The following is a 25,846-nucleotide window of genomic DNA, read 5'->3' as shown; positions in this document are numbered from 1 at the left end:
TGACTCGTGTTCTATATGTCATTATCTGTTATTTAATCCATTACTAGAACAATTTTTGTTGTTTTTATGTATTCATTTACTGTAATTATTTTTTACATCATTTTTATTATTTTTTATATTTATGCAGAGCTACACGTCATCTGACTTGGACTCCCGCCTAGAACAAGTCCAGACCTTCATTATCCAAGTTGCTCAGAGACGGCACTGACAATGTAATGACTATTTACATTGCAATGACTAACATTAATAAGGTATGAATAGCAACAATCAAATTCAAATAAAGCAAAGTTAAAATATAACTAACGCGAGATTTCAAAAAAGAAAAAAAGAAATAAATAAAATAAAAAAAATAAAAATAAAAAATGCAGTAAAAAGAGTTTCGAAATAAAATGTTTAAAAAAAATAATTCCATCATTTGTCTTTCAATCAATTATTACAATAGTATTTATATATTTTTAAAATTATTTTCCTTTTGTGGTGCTCATGATGTGTCATCTAACTTGGATTCCCGCCCAGAACGAGTCCAGACCTTCATCTAAGTTGCTCAGAGACTAAGAAAGAGCCACTTACAGCAATAAGTTAAAAAGATTACAACGCGTGTATAAAAACTCTTTGAAAGAGAGCAAAACTATTATGTTCTAGTCTTTTTTTTTTTTGCATTAAAAAAGTATTGAACTTGCTTATCTAATTCTGTTTTTTTTTTTTATAATATCCATTAGTAGTCATCTAGACTAGTAGTAGACTTTCGACTCCCGTCCAGAACAAGACCAGACCTTCATTGTCCAAGTTGCTCAGAGACCCACATTAAGGCACAGACAGAAAAACATTAGATAAGGCATCTGAAATAATTGTAATTTAACTAAACAGAAAAGCAATTTCTCAAGAGAAAATCAAACTACATAAAAATTTTAAGAACATATACAACTAAAAAGTACACGGTTTCGTAAAAACTGTTACAAAATACTATACAATCAAAAACAACTGATGTGAAAAGTGGGACCATACAATTCTTAAACTAATAGAGTCTATAATATACCGTACTAGGCAGAACAAATAGATCAAACAAGAGAGCAGTGTTTAAGCCTAAGTACAATGATTTCTGAAATATCTCAATGCATTTAAAATTCTTGCACATAAGTTTTTGCACAACTACATGAAAACCAGCACTGCATCAAAATCTTTCAAAATTTTGGTTTTATAACAGGAATAAAAGCTTAATTTTTAAGATCAAAACAATCTTAAGATCACTTAAAGTGCTCATAATTTACATGTACGGTCTAATCGATGTGTTTTAACGCAAACTTAGTTTTTGTAAATTTTTAGAAACTATTTCAAATTTTATAATAAGAAAAGAAATTAAAAGTTGATAACTTAATTCAATATGAATAAACATTTCTTCTTCAAACAAGCAATACTGTTTCATTCCCTTTCTTAAAAAAAATTAATGAAAAAAAGAAAAGTAAAATTCTTATGCCAAGAGAAGAAAATTCTTTCCTTAGCATGTATGTACTGGTTTGACAACACACACGATTTCAATTTTGAATTTTGATTTGTTTTGCTTGTTGAGAAAAAGAAATTTCATCTCTGGTTTAAAGTTATAAAAAAAGTTCTACATAATATTGGTTTGGCAGACCGTACAATTCTAAAAGCTGATGAAATACGCAGTGTATCATTAGATGTACAGCATTTATTTTTCTATGAGTAAATGAACAGAGCATTTCATTTTTTAGAATTACAAAACAACCAATCTTACATACTGATGTCTTTATGGCACAGACAATAGTCAAAACTTAGGAATCAAAACATTACACAGAGCTCACCATTAACATGTACGGTCTGATCGATGAGTTATTTAAAAAAAAAAATCTTACGCTTTAGAATTATTTCAAATTTTACGGAAAAAAAGACAAATAGTTGATCATTTAATTTAAGATAAGTAATTTCTTCTTCAAACAAGCACATATTGTTTCATTCCCTTTCTTAAAATAATAATAATAAAAAAAAAACAGAAAAAAGTTAATGAAAAATAGAAAAGTAAATTTCTTATGCCAAGAGAAGAAAATTCTTTCCTTAGCATGTATGTACTGGTTTGACAACACACCAGATTTCAATTTTGAATTTTGATTTGCTTTTTGAGAAAAAGAAATTTCGTCTCTGGTTTAAAGTTTTTAAACAAAGTTCTACGTAATATTGGTTTGGAAGACCGTACAATTCTAAAAGCTGATCAAACACGAAGTGTATTATTTGATGTACATACTTTGTTTTTCTATGAGTAAATGAACAGAGCATTTCATTTCACTCCTCGAGAGGCCTCAGTACCTGTAATTGTTATGACCTAACTTGTTACGGCACCCTCGAGGCTTTTTATTGCACAATTACAACACATAGTTACACAAAAACAAAAGACATTTACAACATGTAGTTGCACAAAACCCATATATCAACTGCAGAATATTCATATGGTTTATGCATTAAGCTAACCAAAACTTGAAAATTAAGTAAGTTAAGTAAGAATTACTGGCTAAATTTCGGTCAAAGTTTTTTTTTTCTTTGTCGCTCAATGTAAGTCATCTGACTTGGACTCCCGCCCGGAACAAGTCCAGACCTTCATTATCCAAGTTGCTCAAAAACTAAGATAACAGCACTTAATACAATTTTTAAAATCTTACACAAAGACAAAGCAGTTAAATGCAAAGCAAATTATAACGCACACAAAAAAACTTATTGAAACAGGAATTTTCTGCTATTTAAGTACATATTAATAAAACCATACATAGAAAATATCATATCCAAATAAAACAAAATAGTTACAAATACAAAGAGCTCGAAATTCATTAAGTATACTAAAACAAACTAAAGCTATGAAAACATATTTCCCGAAATATATTTAACTCGTGTTATACATCTCATTATCTGTTATTTAATCCATTACTAGAACATTTTTTGGTGTTTTTATGTATTCATTTACTGTTATTTTTTACATCATTTTCATTATTTTTTATATGTTATTTAATCCATTACTAGAACATTTTTTGGTGTTTTTATGTATTCATTTACTGTTATTTTTTACATCATTTTCATTATTTTTTATATTTATGCAGAGTTATACGTCATCTGACTTGGACTCCCGCCCAGAACAAGTCCAGACCTTTATTATGCAAGTTGCTCACAGACGGCACTGACTATTTACATTGCAATGATTAACGTTAATAAGGTATGAATAGCAACAATCTAATTCAAATAAAGCAAAGTTAAAATATAACTTACGCGAGATTTCAAAAAAAAAAAAAATAATAATAATAAAAATAAATAAATAAAGTAAAAAGAGTTTCAAAACAAATTTTTAAAAAAAAATAATTCCATTTGTGTCTTTCAATCAAATATTACAATAGTATTTATATATTTTTGAAATTATTTTCCTTTTGTGGTTCTCATGATATGTCATCTGACTTGGATTCCCGCCCAGAACTTCATCCAAGTTGCTCAGAGACTAAGAAAGAGCCACTAACAGCACTATGTAAAAAAAAATTACAGCGCGTGTATAAAAAAACTCTTTGAAAGAGAGCAGAACTGCATCATGAGCTATACAGCGTTTACTTTTCAGTGATAAAATAATCAGAGCATTTGATTCTTTACAAATTATCAGTAGCACAATGTAATCATAACCGTAGGTATTTTTAGCTTGACAGTAAACAAAAGATAATTGTATTTAAAAGGAAGTGTTTTTACCATACCTTATGTGCCTACTACATGTAACTCTGTTCAATAAGTCCTATAAAAGGACATACTTTTGATTTTCATACATTTACGACACATTTCGAAGTAGAGTAAGAGAAGAGTTTGTTGTTTACCGCGGTATTTACCGTAGGCCATTTACCGAAAACTGGGTATTTTGAAAAAAAAATAAAATAAATAAAATAAAAGGTGCATACATGATACATTTTTACAAAAATTCGAAAAAAATGTGTGATATTGATGTAGTATACAGTTTCTACAATTTTTCTTGAAACATAAAATGCTGTTATAATAAAAATTATAAGAAATAAAATGCGAATAGATTCACTCGCATTCTAAAAAACAGTTGGTGACTTAATTCCCCTTAAAGATTTTAAATCCAATGATGCAAGGAAATAGCCTGAAGCAATCCAACCTTCGTGATGTTTTACTTTTGCATCATTTGAAATTAGACAGTATTTAGCTAAGATTTTAGAGAATTGTTTATCATAAGATTGTGGAAAAATAATAGAGCATGGGTTAACTAGGATGGTGGAGAAGTTTGTGAGAAACAAGTGTTAAAGTAGCTTAGCACATTTTAAGTTCATCAGTTACATTTCCTGCAGAAGCAAGAACTTCCACCATTTTCAATTGGATTCACAATGAAACAACTTTTAAAAAATCTGGCAGAGTGGCTAAGCTCAAATATATATCCTATAATTGGAAGCAGCTACATTACGAAAGGGGAGATAGAACAAGAACTATAAATGAATGAAAGAGCATTACACAAAAAATTCGGCAATTATTTATTCATAAGTGAAGAGTTTCTTTGCCTAAAAATAGCTAACTTGCGCAATTAAAATGACAATTCAAAATCAAAGTCCGACTCTGAAATGTTTTGAATGAATCCTTAGTTTTCTCATAAACTTTTAATATATTTTATTTATATCTTTTAGAAAGATACATTCTAAGTTACAAATTTTCTTCCATTTATTTTATTTTAGGTTTTTTAAATGTTATTTGAAGAATTTTCTAATTAAAGTTAATCCTGCAATGGTTTTAAGGACTTTTGAAATAGCCTCGCTTAGAGGATATTTTTTTTCATTAAAATTGGCGGAACAAGCAAAAAAAAAAAAAAAAACTTGGACCCCAGAAAATACTCTTATTTTCTCAACACTTAGTTTTTAATTTATTATTTTTTTTAAATGTCTGGTTTTTGAACCAAAATGTTTCATCGTGTGTCGTCACAAGTGATGAAAGCCATCTTGAATCGGAGCACGTGGTTGTCTTTCCTTGTAAGATATCGCTTTTTCATGATTTTTTCATCGTGAGCAATTTATTAGTCAAAAGAGACTTGTTAGTGAAATAAAGCAATCACGTGAAGTTTGCCAGTGTTCTAATACATTATTCTGGTAACCCTAGCGATTTGCTCACTTGTGAAGTCAGCGACAAAAATGAAAACAACGGCTGAATGCCGTTTAAGATTTTTTTTTAAGAGATAAAGTATGTCAAAATAAAGGAAAAAAAAAAAAGAAACTTACCCCGTGTCTTTGACTATGCTTTTTCAGAAAAAAAGAAACACTTTTGAAAAATGGGAAACAACCCAGTTCCTGCCCTTTTACTTTGTGCTATCGATTTTTGTTCCACTATCAATTCAACTCTTTCGCCATATTAAAGCTAACCTTAATATTATTTCCTTTTGAATTGAGAACAACTGTTCTTATTTTTAAAGTCAGCAATATATATTATTACTGAACTAGTATTTTGTGGCCATCATGAAAATGTTTTGTGTGTCTTTCCCCATTCCTGACGAGGAAGCAACATTCCCAACAGAAAAAAAAAATATGCACGCAAAGCTTGACGACCTTCCTAAATTCCAAATTATCGCAAAAGCAAAGCAAAGAGCGAAAATTGAAAGAAATTTTAAAAGCCTTGATTAAATTACAAAAATATTAGTTATTCACAACCACGAGATGGCAACAGTTAAAAATTTTAAAACATTGAGATTTTCTGATCATTTTCCATCAATTAAAAATAAAGTGAAATACACAAACAATCTATTGCGATTTCCCTTTCTTATAGTTGCTTTAATAAAGCTATTTTTAATCGAAAAAAAAAAAAAAAAATCAGCCCCCCTTGTAGCGATTGGCGCCAAAATTGATACAACGCCTGTTTACATGTCCGTTCACATTGATTCCAAATTTCATCCGAAGCGTAGTATTACCTCTTGAGATAAAGCACTCGCAATGAACAAGAAAAAACGTTCGATTGCACCACCCCCTTTCAAGCTATTGGCAGTAAAATTGAGTCAGCACCTGTCAAGGGCAACATATGAACCACATTTGTTTGATTCCGCTAGTTACTTCCCGAGGAATAGCAGACACGCATAACTGAAGAAACGTTCAATCGTTCCAATCCCCCCCCCCCCAGAGGAATTCGCTCCAAAAACTAATGGGCACAAGTTCACATGTGGGCATACATGTGTACAAAATTTTGTTCATTTTTATGCAGAAAATTTTGCTATAGAGTGGCCACAAAAAACCGGTTACACACACATACACACATACGGGCATTTCCCAAAAATGGTGGAAACGGTTTCAGTCCACCTCAAAACGTTTCAATCCGTCGAAATTCGAAAATTTGCACGAAACCAATACTTTCTTCTATGTATTAGACATAGAAAAAACTAAAAAGGGCAAATATTTAAATCAAGTGTTATATGAAAAATGCATGATGTTTAATAACGTGTTTTTTAATATATTATTTTAGGTCTATAAAATTGAAAATTTGTAAAAAGGATTCAAATGTTTATCTTTTCTTTACATTCAATACATTATATACAAACTGAAATATTATTGTACATAAATCTGGATATTTTTTGTGAACAGACTTGACTGAAAAAAAAAAAAATACCTAGGTAAATACCCATAATTTTCCTTTTCTATCCTAAAGATATGCATATATTGGTTTAACAATGCACCATAGTTTAATTTTGCCTTGCTTGTTTGTATAAAAAGATAAATTTAATTTTTCTTACTATTATCTTGTTTTGAAACAAAGTTCTGATGTATTGGGTCTACAATTATTTAATATAAGGACAGTAATATAATGAAGTTTCGGCAGACCATAATCAACTCTCAAAGTAGGTCAAAAACGCAGTGTAACATTAATTAAACTGCGTTTTGAGCAATTTTCAATTTTACTTGCTTATTCTGGGGAAGGCAATGCTTTTTTTTCTAACAATAAAATTTACAAATGAATAGGCTTGCCAGACTTCGCACATCAATTTCTCTTTCTTTATTTTTGAAAAAATCCTTGCAATTTTGTATTTTTTTTATTTATCTCCTTTTTACTAATTTTTTTCTACCTTTCTTCACTTTTGATAGATCAGTTTCGTAATTGTTATTAACTCAACGGTTTAGATTAGTCAATAACCGAGACAAAAGCAGATGTTCTACCATAGAATCTGAGATTAAAAAGCAAACTTGGTAGCCATGGCTTAAGGGCGGCAACTTACTGCTTATGTCAAATTTTCGCTTTGTCTGTTTTCTTCCACTATCACCGATTTCAGCTTTTCTCAGTTTTATTCAGTTATGTCGAGCAATTCTTTGCGTCAAAATTTCTAAAGTTGTGAACGCCTTATTTTCTATGAATTTCAATTAAAAAAAATAAAGCTACAGAACTGAAGTACTTTACTGACAACAGCAACATTGCGAAGTCAAAAGTTTAATTTAACAAATTTAACTCCAAATCTTGAAAAGTTAAAAAACAGGTTTGTATTGAATAATTAAATTCAAGAATATTTCAGGAAAGAAAACGGGAAAAGACTTGGGAATAATAAAAATTGACAATAAATCTGGGCACGATTACAAAAAGATATGCATTCATCTTTTGCGCTTTTTTACTTCTTTTAATGAATTATAAAAGGGTTTTATATTCACAAAAAAATTTGCAAATTGTATCTAGATTTCCGTTTCTACCTTTGGTACCTTTGAATCAATTCTATTTTTTTCCTCTCTTTATCAAGTCTATAGACAGTACATACGAACGTTCCGTTTCTACCTTTGAATCAATTCTATTTTCTTCCTCTTTTTATCAAGTCTATACTATACGAACAGTACATACGAACGCATGGTCAGCTGCAATATCTATTTTTACACCCCTAGACGTCATGTTATTGAATTTCTACACGTCTGTATGTATCTCGCCCAATTCAAAAACTGTTAGCAGTAAAAAGAATTTGACATATAGGATCAGCAGGGGCGTGCAGCGTACGCAAAAATTTTGGGGCCCGTCACATATGACTTTTACGGACCCCCCTCCATATTGTTTACCCCTATGTCTCTCTCTCTATATATTTCCCCCCTCAATTTAAAAATCTCGGGCCCCCTTCAGGCTCGGGCCAACAGGTGTCCCTATTCCCCCCTGAATAGGCCCTACTTCCCGAGGGTACTAATCTGGGCAAGTCACTACTGTGATAGGAACAGGAGACCCTCGGGAATGATGTGATGATGTACACGCCCCTGAGAATCAGAAACAATTACCGGATAGCATACAACGAAAGATAGTGTCATAACTGCAAAAAATTTGTTCCCAGCCTTCAACGGAATATAACTTGTTTTGATGTGATGAAGATAAGTTTCAACATAAAGCGAGTGCCATAAATTGGCGACCATTTGGTAGTTAGTTACCAACTCTGAACTAAATGAGGTACCAGATCCAGGATTTGTTTGGCGATAACATTGATAATTGGTGATATTTTCATGGAACCAATGTTAATACACTGCTCATATATTTATCAAAAATTTCTTTAATATGGTCTCTCTCACGTACGCGGTTGGATTTTTATTTATTCAAAAAACTTGCTGAACATTTTTACCATGGCGTCGCTTTGCGGGTACTACTAGTACGCATTAAGAAAGAGTTTTCTAGTTTCATTTGCTAACTTTCAAATGTAGATGGCGCGAATTTTCACTCGGTTTATAGGGGGGGAAAAATAAAGGCCCTCTCTAAACAGCTTCACACAGAGGGGAGTAATTAGGCGTTAATAGCTGTCACGGGAAACGAACCCCTCTCCCTTCAGGCAAATGCAAAGCCGAAGACCGGTTTGCTCTTTCAACATTTCTCAGGATATAGTTGAAGAGCAACAAATGGTCAAATTTTAGCTTCCGCGCGATTTGTGATGGATGCATTTGTGGGATATGTTTTTCTGAAAGGTATTGACACCAGGGCCCAATTTCCCAATAGACCTAAGTACGCCAAAATTTTCAGGGGCCGCAAATTTTGCTTTAACCACATTTTTTTTAAATTCTTTTTTTTTTTCTTAAAAGAAAAATATTAGCATTTTTTAATTTTTCAAAGTTACAATTTTTTCTTGTCATTTAATAATGATTACTTTCACACATCTTCTGAAAATCAAATGTGTTTCAATCATGGTAATTGATCAGCGTAAAACAGTAAGTGAAGACGAAAAGTGGGTGTCAATTTCAGAAAGTGTCGTTGCGTTTATCCAGAAGTCGCAACAAGATTGGAGTTTGACAAGGATTTTAGTGTTATACTTAAGTTTATTCAGTGCTGGTTTCTTGAGTGATTGACGTTTATTTTCTTTTTTACATTATTAATATTTAAAATTGTTTTCTTTTAATATTAAGTCTCGAAAATAAATAAAAATGAATGACGAACGAAAAAGGCTGATTGCTTTTAAATAAAGGAAACATGCTAAATTAAAAACCGAAGAACAAAAAAGAGTCATCAAAAATTTTTTAAACATTTTTTTTTTTTCAAATATGCAGTTTTCAAAAGCGGAAACTTTAGACTCTTTGCAATGTATTCCAGTTACAATTTACTAATGAAATACCATTGAACAGTGAGGAATTGTAAGAACACAAGTGAGTTAACGTAATAACAGAGTAAATTATTCAAATCGTTGATTCGTAGATGAAAAAAATAATAGGATAAAGATGCTGCTATAAATAAAGATGGCGACTGATAAAATGGTTAACGCACAAGACATTAAAGTTCAGTGCTCATCAAAGATTCAGCGATATAGATATTAAAGAATTAAGCTAGGTTTGATTCCAAAACACAGTTTTGATCAAAAGAGCACGTAAACGTAACTTTTTTTCAAACAGTAACAGAATTCATTCGGAATGTAATCGTGTTTTTTTTCCTTCTAAATTCAAAATGTCTTTTTGAGCAAACAATGAAACAGCAAAAAAGTTTTTTTTTTTCCTTCTGAAAATAAAGATGCTGTCTTATGTGAAACATACTAACATGCGTAGCATTCGAGAAAAATCTCGGTTACTCTTTATCTCCCCATTTTTCATCATTATATTTTCCCTTATAAGTCTAACTCAAGTCTATATCATGTTTCAGTAATTCATCTGCGTGCCATTACAAGGAAATGCTTTAAAACTTCAAAGAATGATAGAAAACATGTTTTATGAAACTATAGGGCCATGGAAAAAAATAAATAAATAGATAACCATGCTGTATTAGTTGATAATTGCAAATGAATATACATATTGCAGTGGCGTATATATGTTTTTATTTTGGAGGGGGCCCAAACAACCAAGAATAGCTCCCCCTCCCACGTTTTAATTTTATTGTTTTGAGGGGGGAGTAACAGTGCCCTTATCTTTTCATTTTTTCGATGCGGGGAAAGGACTTCATACTGTTAGTCCTCTTTATACTGTCATACAGTGCCGCAACCAAAAAATAGTTTTTGGCGGGCATTCTTAAAAAATCTCGCTTCTGGTGGGAGAATAGATCGGTGGTCCTCCCCCAGAATTTTTTTGTAATTGCAGTCCTAAGAACGCAGTTTTAGACGGTCTCTGGCGATGCTACGGGGAGGAAGAATTCGGAGCCCTTCTGCGGAAATTTTTAGAAATTGAAATTTTAAAAATGCCATTATAGGCTATATTTGTTAAAGTTAGTGTAATGAGAGGAATAGGACTTTTTGAAGTTGCCCCGGATTGATTTTTTTTTAAAAAAAAATAGAGCGAAATCCATCATCTCTAAGCCCATTTTTCCAAATTTAATTTCTAAAAACGCAATTTCAAACTGACTCCGATAATTTTACGGGCAGGGCAGTTCTGGAGCTCTCCCCAAAAACTCTTTTGAAATTCAAGTCCTGAAAAACGAAGAGATATTCAATTATACTAGGTGGAGGGATTTAAATGATCTCGACTTTAAATTTTTCGTTAAGTTAATTATGCTTCTGATTTTATATTTACTTTATAACGGATGCACCGTTTCTTTATTGAAGAAAATGAATTTCGAGAATTATTTAACTATCAATTCCAGTTGAGTGAAACATTTTCGCTTTGTAATGATATGTTTATATTCATCTTGTGAGCTGTGATGCATATTGACTGCATAAACTGCAGAGTTCCTCGTGTACAATCCCTCTGAGGCGCTCCTCAGCAAAATGTAGCTATCTATTTCGAGTATGAATGTTTATTTGTAATTACCGCAACTTTATTCATTATCATTAGTCGTCAAATTGCATGTAAAAAAATGTCAATATTAAGTTAATTATGTTTTTGATTTTATATTTACTTTATAACGGATGCACCGTTCTTTATTGAAGAAAATGAATTTCGAGAATTATTTAACTATCAATTCCAGTTGAGTGAAACATTTTCGCTTTGTAATGATATGTATATATTCATCTTGTGAGCTGTGATGCATATTGACTGCATAAACTGCAGAGTTCCTCGTGTACAATCGATTTGAGGCGCTCCTCAGCAAAATGTAGCAATTTATTTCGAGTATGAATGTTTATTTATAATCACCGCAACTTTATTCATTATCATTAGTCATCAAATTGCATGTAAAGAAAATGTCAATATTTAGTTAATTTTGTTTTTGATTTTATATTTACTTTATATTGGATGTACCTTTTCTTTATAGAAGAAAATGAATTTCGAGAATTATTTAACTATCAATTCCAGTTGAGTGAAGCATTTTCCTCTTTGTATGATATGTATATATTCATCTTGTGAGTTGTGGTGCATATTGACTGCATAAACTGCAGAGTTCCTCGTGTACAATCGATTTGAGACGCTCATCAACAAAATGTAGCCGTTTATTTAGTGTATGAATGTTTATTTATAGTCACCGCAACTTTATTCATTATCATTAGTCATCAAATTGCATGTAAAAAAAATGTCAATATGAAGTTAATTATGTTTCTGATTTTATATTTACTTTATATCGGATGTACCGTTTCTTTATTGAAAAAAATGAATTTCGAGAATTATTTAACTATCAATTCCAGTTGAGTGAAACATTTTCGCTTTGTAATGATATGTATATATTCATCTTGTGAGCTGTGATGCATATTGACTGCATAAACTGGAGAGTTCCTCGTGTACAATCGATTTTAGGCGCACATCAACAAAATGTAGCCTATTATTTCGTGTATGAATGTTTATTTATAGTCACCGCCACATTTTTCATTGTATCATTAGTCATCAAATTGCATATAAAAAATTTTCAATAATAAGTGAAATATGTTTTTGATTTTATATTTACTTTATATCCAATAAACCGTTTCTAAGAGAATGAATTTCGAGAATTGTTTAATTATCAATTCCAGTTGAGTGAAACATTTTCCGCTTTGTATGATAAGTATATATTCATCTTGCGAGCTGTGATGCATATTGACTGCATAAACTGCAGAGTTCCTCGAATACCATCCATTTGAGGAATTATCAATTCCAGTTGAGTGAAACCTTCCTGGAACAAAGTAATCTATATTTGATTGATTTAATTAGAAAGTAATAACTTCAGATAAAAATGCCTCGATCGCAGAAATAAATTACTTCCTCCAAGCCCTTCCGTACCATTGCAGATGACTATTTAGTCTCTTGTAAGTTTTGACTACCATATGAAAAGTCCCCCCCCCACTAAAATTTACTGTTATGTGCTGTGTAGGTATTTATTACGGAAATACTGAGCAAAAAGGAGTCATAAATGTTAAATATTTAGATGAAATTAAGTTAATGATCAATTTGCATGAGGGGAAATCAAAAAGAAAATGAAAAGGAAGACAAGAATAAATTTAACAGTATCAAATTCTTTTCCAAACCATTATTGAAATGAGACTCCTCATTTTCTTGAAAAATAGTCACAACCCTAAAACTTTCAAAACAGGAAAGCTTCTTGGATTTGGTCTGCACATTTTTTTCACCTTTCGTTTTTCTCTTTTATGGCCCATATACGATGTTTGTGTAAATCATATACTATTTCTTATTGAGATATTAAGTCAAGAATGTTTAGGAAAACTATGATGAAAAGTTGAAATTTCAGAAATTATTCTGAGTGTCGATCGAACAACAGATATTTGATGGAGCCTGCTTTTTCCAGAGAAGAAATCCTCTTTATTAAGTGACTAAACCGAAGCAGTCGTTAATAAACCGGTAACTTCAAACCAAACTATACAATTACAGCAAACGTGACAGATTTATGTAAATTAAAAATTTTTGCTCACACATAGTCGAATCAGTGGCGGATCCACAGGGGGGGCGATTGGGGCGATCGCCCCCCCCCCCAACAGACTTCGTGGGTTTTTTTTTTTTTTACTATTAGGTTGCATACCAAAATAAATCGTTTTTGTTTCAACACTTTCTGAAGAATAATCTAATTTTTTTTCAAATTCAAAATTTATACATTAAATTTTTTTCATTTATGCTCAAAATTTAAATGATAAATGTTAAAAATTGAAAGCGTATTTCCTTCTCAGCGTTTGTTTTATATCGTTCGAAGGTGTAATCATTCCTGCATATTTATAACTGGTGCCATACATAAGTTTTATTTTTGCTCCAGTGGGGGGGGGGGATATTAAATATTCCCTTAATTTGCGGTTTTTTAGTTGATTGATATGAAAATACGGGTTTTTTTTCTCCTTTATCTATTTGATAAATTTAATTATTTTATATATAAATGTGAGTTGATGAAGTCAGTAGCATTGCTACGGTGGCGCGGATGGGTTTGCCCCAGGTGGCACCCGAAATTGATCTTCAACTTTTTTTGAAAAATTTAAATGCTTCAATTCTAAAAAAATTTCCCCAACATTTCAATTTATATTAAAAATTATTTTGCAGGGCGGGGCTAAGCCGGGTGACACCCCCTAGAGTGTGACACTAAAATGAATATGAGAAATTTCGATGTTTCAATTCTGAATTTTATTTCCAACATGAAAAAAAAAATATTTTTTTTTTCTATCAAACATATTGGTCTCACTAGAAGGGCATTTGAGGCGGCTGGTACTCATATGGAGTGGGGCGGGGGGGGGGGGGGGGGGGCGGAGACACCCAAAACGCATGTAAGAGTTCCGGAAAAATGTAAATACCAACAGAAATTCGCATATGTTTTATAATCTCTTAAATGCATTGGTATCAATGCGAGGGAAACGTTTATTTCGGATGATATCCCTCTCGGGGGGGGGGGGGACACAATTTCGTTTTGTTTATGAATATTGTATGAACTTCGTTTCTTTCATCGAACATTGAATAAGGTTTTTTTTCGCCTTCGGTTGATGGGGAGGGGTGAGGGGTGATAGCCCAGATTACCACCCCGGTTGACATCCAAGTTTGCTACGCCACTGATTAAGTGTAATTTAACAATGCTGTAACAGAATATGGTTTTTTAACAGATCAATTTTTTTTTTAATTGTTAAAAGATCTTTTCTGTCTCTTGTATTTCGCATTTCCTAGTAAAATCTTATTCAAACAAAAGTAAACTACACTTAAAACGTTTTATTTTGATCCTAAATTTATTTTAATACTGGTTAAATAGTGGAAAATTATGTTTTGTATAACGAAAATTAACCGCTTTATTTGCTTCTGGTTCTATCATAAAAGCAATTTTTGTTACAAGATTTATTTCGATATATCTTTATTTAAACTTTTGTTTCGCGTTTTTTACTGCCGCTATTTGTAGTTATAGTGAACTTTGGTAGTTGCTTGTTTTCATTTTTTCTGCAATCATTAGACATTATTTTTATTCAAAAATGTATTACCGAGGAGATTCATAGAAATGCCTCATAAATCCATGTCATATCGATCTCTGAAAATCCCACGTTACATTAGAATGGTATTTTTTTTCATTCCGTAATAGGATGAGAGAAAATATATAAAAAATGGCGATATAAGGGAATGTATTTCCTTTATTTGTAAGACTCAATTTAAAAGCTCATGAATGATCTTCACAACGAAATAGCTTTTGTGCGTCCGATACTTTTGAGCGCATGTGAGAACGGATGGGATGGAATCATAGGCGGCTCGTGGGGGCGACTGCCCCTCCTTTTCAAAAACAAAGGGGCACTGCCCCTCCGTTTTTCTAACTTCAAAGTTATAGATCGAGTGGAAAATGCTGGTGCTGATCGATTCACGTGTTTAAAGAAAGAAGAATTGACTTAATAAGGGTACTTTAAATGTTTGTCACGTTTTTTGATGAAGATTAAATTGGAGCTTTGAATCGAAAGAAGGAAGTCTACTGTTGATATTTATCTCGAGATTTCAGGTCGTGTCCCTAGGTTTTTTTTTTTTTTTTTTTGAGACGATCATTTAACCAACAACAAAAATACCATAGCCCAATTTTATGAAATTTAAAATAAAATAATAAATAAATAAATAAGGGCGCTGCCCACATCCCCCGTCCCGTGACTTCTCTGACACCCCCCCCCCCCCAAATTTTTTGTGGACCAATCGCCCATGGATAAAATCGCCCCCCCCCCCCCAAAACAGGCCTCTGGATCCGCCACTGAGTCGAATACACTATGATTTTTCATTTATCTCATAAATAAAAATAAAAAAACATATATAAATGTTTTTCGTTTCAAAATAGCCAAAAAATCGCTTTTATTATTATTATTTATTTTTTTTTTCATTTTATTAGAGAATGGCATTCACAACAACAAAATACAGACCGACAAAATCAAAAATTGCGAAATGCCTCAGTGAAAAGCTGAAATTAGCAAAAGGAACGCATTCAACCCCTTCTCGATGGGGAGTCGATTCCTTGGGCCCTCGGGAAACATCGTTATCAGACTTTGAAGAAAGGGGGAACTCGCAAGTGGCTCGCGTTGGGAAAAAGGGGAGAAAGCTAAAGTGATTTATGGTAGAGTTAATTAGGAAAAGTGCCAGACACTGGTATTTTTCAGATTTCTTACTTCAGCGACATCTGCATGAGGAAGTTGGAACTAAATGTCCGTAGATTGAACAAGTTTTTAAAACATCCACATTTTAAAATATAAAAATTGATTAAAATGAACTTTAAAAATTATTATTAAGACCCTCAAAGTCTTATGAATCATCGATGACTGTTTTTTTTCCCAATAGTATTACAGGATTTGTAGTAGGAAGCTAAGTTGCTCAGTTTTTAGTGCGTGTATGGTTGCTATTCTGAAACCGTCGCCAAGCGAGATTTTCATTTAAAATTAATTTAAATTATAAAAACGCAAAATTTTTCTACAATATTATCTCAATCCATTCTAGACTGAAAATCACGTCGTATGCAACAAAGATCGGGAGGCTATTTGCTGTTGATTTTGATTACGGGAGTAGATTGATTTTCCCTTGGCGCCAATCTCTTGGGACAACAGCCTTAAGGAAACCATGTGCTGTCCACATCAAATTTTGTTTTTTAAGTGGAAATACTTTAGATGCAATGAAACTCGCGTTAAACTGACTGAGAAACAACATCCCTTTTTACACAATTCGCGCGTTAATACAGACTTAAAATATTTAACCAAAAGAGGAAAAAAAAAAAAACAATGAAAAAAATGTTTTTGTGCGTAAGCTTTCAATAAATATAGGTAAAAGTTAGCCCATTCGGAAACTGGATTGAATATATTATATGCACCTTCTTTTTTGGTTGGATTCGTATGCTCTGAAGGGGGTCTTTTGCCCCTTTTTGGGGGGAAATCATTGTTAATTTCGATGTAAAATCACGTGGTGTTATAATTTGGCGGACACTTGGCGATATATCGCCAGTCTTTTGGTCGCCAAGTTTTGTCGCGAACTTGGCGACAAATTTGGCGATTTTTTTTAATTTTTTTTTAAAATCTGGTTTCAATTTGGCCACTGTTGGTGATATTTAGAGAGTAAACTATTGAATCATACAAAAACTGCCAATAATGAGAAAATTACATTAAATTGGAGTAAAAGGAAGTCATGTGATGCACACATCAGCTCGTTTTCGAAGGCTTTTCTCCATTCAAATTATTATTCAAGGCTTCAACTAAACTTTTCCGTAACAATGTTTTTATTAAAATTTGTAGCGTGAAGAAAATCATTTAAAAGATATGTTGCCATTTTTTCTCCAATATGAAGAAATAAAATTTGGCTTTTATTTTGATGCTGTTCCTGTAATCGAGGGAATTAAAATGTTTCCTTTCTGGTTATTTTTACGCAATCTGCCTCAAAATTTTACTGATTTTTTAAATATTTCTTTTGTTTATGCCTGATTGTTGAACATGTGTCACTTGACATAACTTTTATTTTCGAGATAGATCGTGCAAAGCCGGGCGACGCAGCTAGTAAGTTTTTTGAATTTTCATTGCATGCGCTCTGCTGCCGTGGACAAATAAACGGCAGTACGTATCTGCTGAAATGAGTTTTCGAGATGTTTGAAGAAACGCGTTTTGGATTCAACACTGGCAATAGGGAAATGTAGGAATAAGACTTTTTTTCGCGCTTTCTTTCTGCTTTCAGCAGAAACCAAGCAAGCTTGTGCAATAAAGCTAACGTACAAAAAATAACGAAAATGGAAAAAAAAAAAAACCTAATTTGAATTCTGAAATTTTGAATTCAAATTATGTTTTTCGCAATCAAGCGTTTCGGCAGCACCCCTACTCATTGGAGTTATTGTTTCTATAAACGGCTTCGGTCTCCTCAAGCCAGCCCCTCCTCCTGAGCGGTTACATGTGTATATTTGCGTGTGTGAGTGTGTATGAGCGCGCGTGTGTGTTGGACATGCACGCCACCGGACTTCGGGGGACAGTGTTCAGGACCAGAGGAAGTGCGCGCCAGCAAAGGCCTACGGGCGGTGGTGCTGCAGAGGCCCCTGGTTCAAGCTGGAAAAGGAACCACAACATCAAGGACGGTCGAATAAAACTATTAGCAATCGTGATTGCTCAAAAAATAAGAAAAGAAAAATTTGCAGTTACTGCTGTTTACCTTCCCACGGCAGTATAATTGCATTCTTCTTAAAATTGTTTTTTAAACTAATCCTTACTCCTTATCTCAGACTCTATCAGGCCATACTGTTTGAAATTTCTACCACAATTTGTTTTGGTATATACATTACGGTAAATAAAATTACTCGAGTGATTTTGTAGTATCACTAGTCATAATTCCAAATCACTACTACAATTAGCAAATATTTTACATCCATATTGTGTTCAGACAATTTATAAATTAAATATAAGCGGTTGCAGTAATCATTTTCAATTCATCGAAAAGTTTAAAAAGTAAACATTTGAAATAGTTTTTTTCATTGCTTATAAAATTAATTAGTAATGCTTTTTCCCTATTACTTGCATTATTCCTGACCGATTTGTTGATTTGTATTAACACCGAAGCAGTTTCAGAAATTTTTCGCACCCAAAACCGTAAGTTCGTTTGTAGGGAAAGAGGGGGATTTCTCAGCATGTGCTCCCGTCCGGGGGAAATGATGAGTTCTATTGTATATCCACCCCTGATATGTATATAATCATCCAACTTGAAAAGAGAAATATAATGAAATCCGTATTTTACCAGAAATCAGTTTAGAATCGTCATATATATATATATACAGGGGCGGACTGGCCAGGTCGGCTAGTCGGGGATCCCCGACTGGGCCAACCGCCGAATGGGCCACTTTAAGTATTTTTTTTATTGAACTTAATACATTTAATTCACATCTAACATTTTTTAAAGCGTAATAATAGAAGAAAAAATCAAATTTGTTCACTCTATAAGAAAAAAGTGTTTGGAAGCATGTTTATTTTTCTTCCATCCTTAGCAGGGGCCAAAGTAAATAGCCGAAGTCCACAGGTGCGAATGCTTTCCTCTCTTTGTCAACTTTCTCTCTAGTTTTTAGAGCTCTGGGGGCCATGGCTCCCACATTGAGGACACGGGAGGGGGCCAGAGAAATTAGGGTCCGACGCAGCCTGAAAAAGGGCCCGGGACGAAAAAAGAGCTTTCAAAATCCTATATTAGTACGTCTATTAACAACAATTGGCCTGCACCACTAGACAAAGCGGCCCTGGCCCTGCTATAAATGTGTGGGCTAAGCTTTGGGGTGTTGATACATGAGCAGCGGCATGCACAAGGTTGGGGGGAGGGGGGGGGGGGAGAATTAACATTTGTTTGCCCGGTTTCGAGCCTGAAGGGGGACCGAGATTTTTCAAATGAGGGGTGAACCATACAATAGGGACGTAGTGGTAAACAAAATGGAGGGGGGCCCGTAAAAGTAATTTGTGACGGGCTTCAAAAATTTCTGCACACGTCCCTGGCCTGGTATTCACTGGTTGAGGCAGATTCAACTAAATGCTGTCAGTTAGCAATCGATTTCATTAGTCTAATGTAATTCATCGCTATACGAGTATTTTTATCTCAGAAGCGCATCGGGAAAGCAAGTCAAGACTATGGATAAACTAAATCTGAAACAGGACAAAATTTCAACTTAGAAAGGCGAGTTCCTGAAAAGAGTTTGATTTAGGCCTGAGTTCCAGGGGAAGCAAGGAGGGGGGAGGCAAGAATTTTTTTCTTTCTTTTTTTTCCCTTGAGCAACATTAGATGTAATCAGGGCCAGACTTAGACTTAACGGGGTCCCAGGGTTGCCAACCTTGGAGAAACAATTTGAGGAGCATCTGTGCAGATTTTGAGGAGCAATTTAAAAATTTGCGGAGCAGTTCGGAATTTTGTTTAAAAATTAATAAAATTAACTAAAACCACTTATCTGATTTTTTTAGAGCTTTAGTAATTATTTTAAGCACTAGTATGAAAATAATTATTTCTAAATTAATAGAACAGTTTTATACACAATTTCAATCTTTGAGTATAAGCATCTTTAATTTCCTATATTTACATGTTTGTTTTGATGAAATAGCAAAATTTAAGCTGGAAAACTTCGGCAGGGAAAGGCGGAGCTGAAGAACTTCTTTGTGGAGCCACGGAGTTTCGCCATTTTTGCGCATTAACTCCACAAAATGCGGAGCATTTGGCAACCCTGGATCCCTATGGTATTTCAGGTATGAGGTAGGTCCCTTTGTAGTCCTAAAGTAGTATTAAGTCTATAATTGAGGACTTTGATGGGGGAACGAGTTAAGTCCAAACTTTTCCTATGTTAAAAATTAATTTTTGCGTGTGGAGAATTGGTTGTTCCGATTGGTCCAACAACGGGTCACAAATGTAAGATTAGACCTCTGCTTTGTAGTAAATAATGTGGGAAAGATATTAGCCTTTCGATCGTACACTAGTGTTATTTATTGGTCTTACCAAAAATGAGTGAGTGTGGACTTACCTGGTTCTTGGTTTTTGCATCAAGTCCCAAGAAGGAAATTGTGTATTACAGATTTAAGGTGGTCCGGGACACATTTTGAAAAAAAAAAAAAAAATGGTTTTAAACATTTTAGACTTTTGAATTTTTTTGCACTGATTCACCATCAGTTTGATTCGCCAAATCATAACATAAATATTAAAAAAACATTTTTAAATTTAGGTATTGTTTTCCAAAAAAATGGGGTTGCTTTAAATTGCTAAAACTCAGAATATTCTTGGTCAATTTTTAATTTTTTTTCAAAAAACTATGCACAAATATGTAAGTTCTAATTTTTATTCGACGATTTAAAAAATATTAATATGCATAAAAATGGAAAATATTTGAAGAAAAATTTCAAAAAATTCAAAGATACTTTTTTTTAAAAAAATCATATTTTTGAAGTAACGTTTTTTTTGAAATTCACCGTATAAAAATCAAAGTAAACAGTTTGAAAAAGATATGCTCCAAATTTGATTACTTTATCTTTATCAGTTCTTGATTTGTAAGAGTTTGAATGCGAAAAATCGGGAAAAATTGCATCATGGAGAGAAATGTGTTTGTATAATCTTAGTTAAAAGAATGCAACAAAAATAATTATATCTTTCGTTCTAATTAGGATAGAAACAAGATTCAAACGTCTTTTTAAGCAGAAAAAGAGTTTTTTAAATTGATAAAAAAATAATAAAATGCAAAATTTTTGACACATTTTGTTTCCCGGACCCCCTTAAAAATCGAAAAATTGCCAGTCTTCGAACCTTAGGCATTCCCTTAAAGTTACTAAAGATAGCTTAGAATTTCACTGATAGAACCCTTTGTAACCCTTTTATTTGCACTATAGCCAAAAATTGATTTCAGTTTCAGAAAAAAATGCCCAGAGAGAACTAGTGTTTCCTCCAGACCAAAAAAGGGGCAGTGCGTGCGCTTTCAGATAAAAGGGATAAAAGGGTAGAGAAGTTTTGTTGAATAAAAAAGGTGCTTTTTTTACTTTTTGGTATACTAGGTACATACAAAGTTTAAGTGTTCTCGATAGTAATTATTTTTAAAATATTAAAAAGCTTTTTGATGTTTAGTTTTGAATGTAATGCAAAAAACATTCAGATACATTCTAATCAAATTCTTGTGGATAAATGATTGAAACAAAAGAATGACGTTTCAAGGACAGGGGTCGAAGATTAGCTTAAAAGCGGAAGGGCACGGTGCCCTTCTAAAAAATCTTGGGGGAAACCTTTCTCTTTTCCTTCCAACGTTTCCAATCATATTATAAGATTATATTTTTAAAATTTCAATGTCGAAAAAATTTGAAGGAGAGTCGCCAGATTCCTTAGGGTAATGAAATATAGTTTAAAATTGGGTCAAGCAAACTTCAGATTTTAAATGCTCCCAAATGAGATCACTGACCTTCCTATTCTCTCAAACGTGACCAAAGTTAGTTTTGCGTTTTTTAATAGTTCAAACTTGAAACGTTTTCGTAGAGAGCTATATGCTATACGAGGGGGGACCCAAAAGAAGCCGGACTAATGGTGCGATGCCAATCCTAGATGTTGTAGAGTGTTCTTCAGCTAGATGGCTCAAGTAGAGACCTTCACAAACCAGCTGTGCAAGTGGTGTCAAGTTAATTGATAATGTCTGATCGTAGCGTTGATTTTCTCAGGTGCTGTTGCTTTCCGCCTGCGAAGTCGTTATGGCAGATTTGAAAGAACAAACTGTAAACTTGAAATTTGCTTCCTGCTTGAAAAGTCGGCAACGGAATAGCTTACCAAACGTTTCAACACGTTTTCAAGAACGATGAGACTGTGAGCCGTACGCAATTTTTGGAGTGGTTTGGGCGCTTTAAAAGTGGTAGCACGAGTGTTGAAGATCATGCTCGTTCTGAGCGCCCTTCAACGTCTCGAAATGATGAAAACGTTGGAAAAATCAGCCAAAAAATCAACGAGAGTCGTCGTTTTACGATTAACGATACTTTGGAAGAAATAAGAATGAGTTGGTGCTCGCGCGGGCGATCAGAAAAATGGTTCCTTCATCATGATAACGCTCCCGTACACTTAGCCTTCACTATTAACCGCTTCTTGGCCTCTCAGGGGTGGCCAGTCGTTCATCGACCCCCGTATTCGGCTGACCTAGCCCCCTGTGATATTTTTCTGTTCCCTAGGATAAAAAGAATTCTGAAATCGAAGCGTTTTGATGATGTAGAGACTGTAAAAACTGCTTCGCAACGAGCACTAAACATGGTCAAAGCTAAAGAGTTCCAGGGGAGCTTCTAACAGTGGAAAAAAAGAATTAACTAGTGTATTTCATCGAAGGGTGAACACTTTGAAAGAGACAAAAGAAATTTTTTGAATAAACTAATATGTAAATGTTTTAGAACAAAAATTCGGTTACTTTTGGGTCCCCTCTCGTATGCTGTTCCATTAATTTTACTAAGGGTAGCCTAAAATTGCATTTCTACAACTTCCCATTTCGTAAAATTTCTTTGGGAAGAGCCCCCGACATTCTATTGTAAACAGAGATAGACTAAATTGAATTTCAATTTTGAAAAAAAAAAGAAGTTAAGAAAACAAAATTTTGGGGGAACTCCTTGTTTTCCTTCTTTTAACGCTACCGAAAATTGTAAAATTGCGTTTTTTGACATCAACTTTGAAAATATCGCTTGGAAGGGAACTAGAACCCTGAGTCCCGATTCTTTTCTTAGGCCTATATCGATCAACCAATTTCAAAAAAATTCCGGTGGGGGGGGGGGGGAGAGATTTACCTGGTTCCTCATCTCTTACCTCGTGTTCTTTCTATGTTGTCAGTAGAGAAGCCTAAAGATGTGCCTTTTCAGGCTTATAACCATAAGTATCCTTTCAAGGCACATAAAAAATGTGTCAGTGTTAGCTATATTTTACGTTTCACAATTTTCTATTTTAGAACTTTAAATCTTTATTTAGGAACTTAAAGAAAAATATGAACTAGTGGTAGTTTAATGTCTCTGCTCAACTAATTTACAGAAGTGGGCCAAAATATTCTTTTGCCGTCTGGGCCAAAGTCAGCCAGTCCGCCCCTGTATATATATATATATATATATATATATATATATATATATATATATATATATATATATATATATATATATATATATATAAAATAGCGAATTCAATGATCGGGTAACGCTCTGACATCATCAACAATGAAACTCGCGCTATAGCATGATTGTGGGGACTCCAGGTCAGTGGACTCCGGAACTCCTCTGACAGCTCTTCCTCTGTTTTACAGCTCCAGTTGATCAGCGCAATCAGTAGCGAACACGCGCGCTACTCAACTCTGCTCAGGAGAGTTAACTCACGTGCGCTCCATCGAAGCGAGGTTGTTCCTGGAGAGCTTGCGACCAGGTGTTTCGCCCGACAGCGAACTTTTCAAATGTTACCTTTTACTGTTTAAAAGTTCTAATGTTTTAGTAGCCTTTGCTCAGTTTTTAATGTTCATGTAGATCTTTTATAAAAATAAATAGTTTTAAAGGATAAGCATACTAGCGTCCTTAGTGGTGACCCGGTGAACTGTAAATACGCAACCATATCAATGTGGAGTTAGAGTTGGTGCTGCTATGAGATTTTAGTTATGCCTGCTGTTGTTTCGAGCTACCTTAGCGACTGTTTTCAGTTTTCTGGTGCAAATGGATACTTTCAAGAATGACGCTAAATGTCAGATTTCTACTTCGCAACTGGAATGGAGGTGAGTTATCTATTTCTGTGACCGAGAGAGTCCCCCCCCCCACAATTTTTTGTCTTGTATTTTCATTCTGTAATATGTCTGAAAACGAACAAGCAGCTCTTAACGGTTTGCAACAGCAAATTACGCAGTTGACATTGCAAGTTGGGAAATTATCTCAAGAGAGGGGTCGCTCGCCTTACAGAAAGCGGTCTAGCTCCCGCGATAGAAATGACAGCAGAAACGGGCAACATACCCGGGGCAATTCAGATTTTTGTTTCTACCACAATCGTTTTGGTCAAAAAGCAAACAAATGCAGGCAACCTTGTGCATTCGCCCAAAAAGAACTAGTGAATGCTACCACTCACGATGGGGCAGGTAGCAAGATGTGTTTGGTAAACACCACAAATCGACTCTGTGTTTATGATCAGGGTTCGAATACCAAGTTCCTAATAGATACTGGCAGTGATGTTTCGTGCATTCCCGTCAAGGGTAATCAGCAAAATTGTCCAAATGCTTTTGAATTGTTTGCTGCAAATCATTCAAAGATAAAAACATATGGTAGAAAACTGCTGCAATTAAGTTTGGGTCTCAGACGTGCATTCAAATGGCACTTTATTATAGCTGATGTTTCTATGCCCATCATCGGAGCAGATTTTTTGACACATTTTAATTTATTGGTCGACCTAAAACGCAAACGATTAATTGACGCTATTACCAAATTGGGTTCCCGCGGTAGTCTTGACTTAAGCCAACAGACAGCAGTCAAAGTAATAGTAGAAAATTCTATTTATCATGCTATTTTAAGTAAATATCCAGATATAACTATGCCTAACCCAAAATTTAAATGTGTTAAACATTCCACCGAACATCACATAGAAACAGTCGGTCCACCCGTGCATAGTCGCCCTAGGCGATTGCACCCTAAGCTGTTAGATACAGTTAAAAAAGAATTCGAGTTCATGATTGAAAAAGGTATTTGTCGACCTTCGAAAAGCCCTTGGTCGTCTCCTTTGCATGTTGTTAACAAAACTTCAGGCGGAATACGTCCCGTTGGGGATTATCGAAGGCTAAATGCAAAAACTGTCCCAGACAGGTATCCTATTCCACATTTGCAGGATTTTTCTTCTTCATTGTATGAAAAGAAAATTTTCTCTAAACTTGACATTTTTCGTGCTTATCATGCAATTCCAGTTCATGAGGAGGACATCGAAAAAACGGCAATAACTACTCCGTTTGGCCTTTTTGAGTTCCCTTTCTTAAACTTCGGGCTTTGTAACGCAGCTCAGTCTTTCCAGCGCTTTATTAACGAGGTTTTGAGAGACTTGGATTTTTGTTTTGCATACCTTGATGACATCCTGGTATTTTCAAAAACAGAGGACGAGCACGTAGGACATCTGGATCAAATTTTTCAAAGACTTAATGATTACGGAATTCAGTTAAATACTTCAAAATGTGTCCTAGGGGTACCTGAGTTGTCATTTTTGGGTCATATAATTTCATGCAAAGGAATAAAACCTTTACCAGAGAAAGTGCAATTAGTTTTGGATTATAAGGAACCAAAAACTGTAAAGGAATTGCGCGCATTTTTGGGTCTAATAAATTTTTATCGTAGATTTATTCCCAAGGCAGCTAAAAAGCAGGCTATTTTAAATGAATACCTTAAGAATACCCTCAAAAACACAAATAAAGAAATACAGCTATCCGACGAAGCCAGAATTGCCTTCAATGAATGTAAACAACAGTTAGCTGAAGTAACCTTGTTGGCTCATCCATCAAACAATGCTGAACTTGTTTTATGTATGGATGCCTCAGATTTCGCGATAGGAGGTTCTCTTAACCAAGTAATCGATGGTGGTCTTCAGCCTCTTGGGTTCTTTTCTCGAAAACTTTCCGACACAGAAAACCGCTATAG

Source organism: Uloborus diversus, chromosome 6, assembly GCF_026930045.1.
Source record: "Uloborus diversus isolate 005 chromosome 6, Udiv.v.3.1, whole genome shotgun sequence".
In the NCBI taxonomy this organism is placed as follows: Eukaryota; Metazoa; Arthropoda; class Arachnida; order Araneae; family Uloboridae; genus Uloborus; species Uloborus diversus.
Note: the sequence above shows the minus strand (reverse complement) of the source record.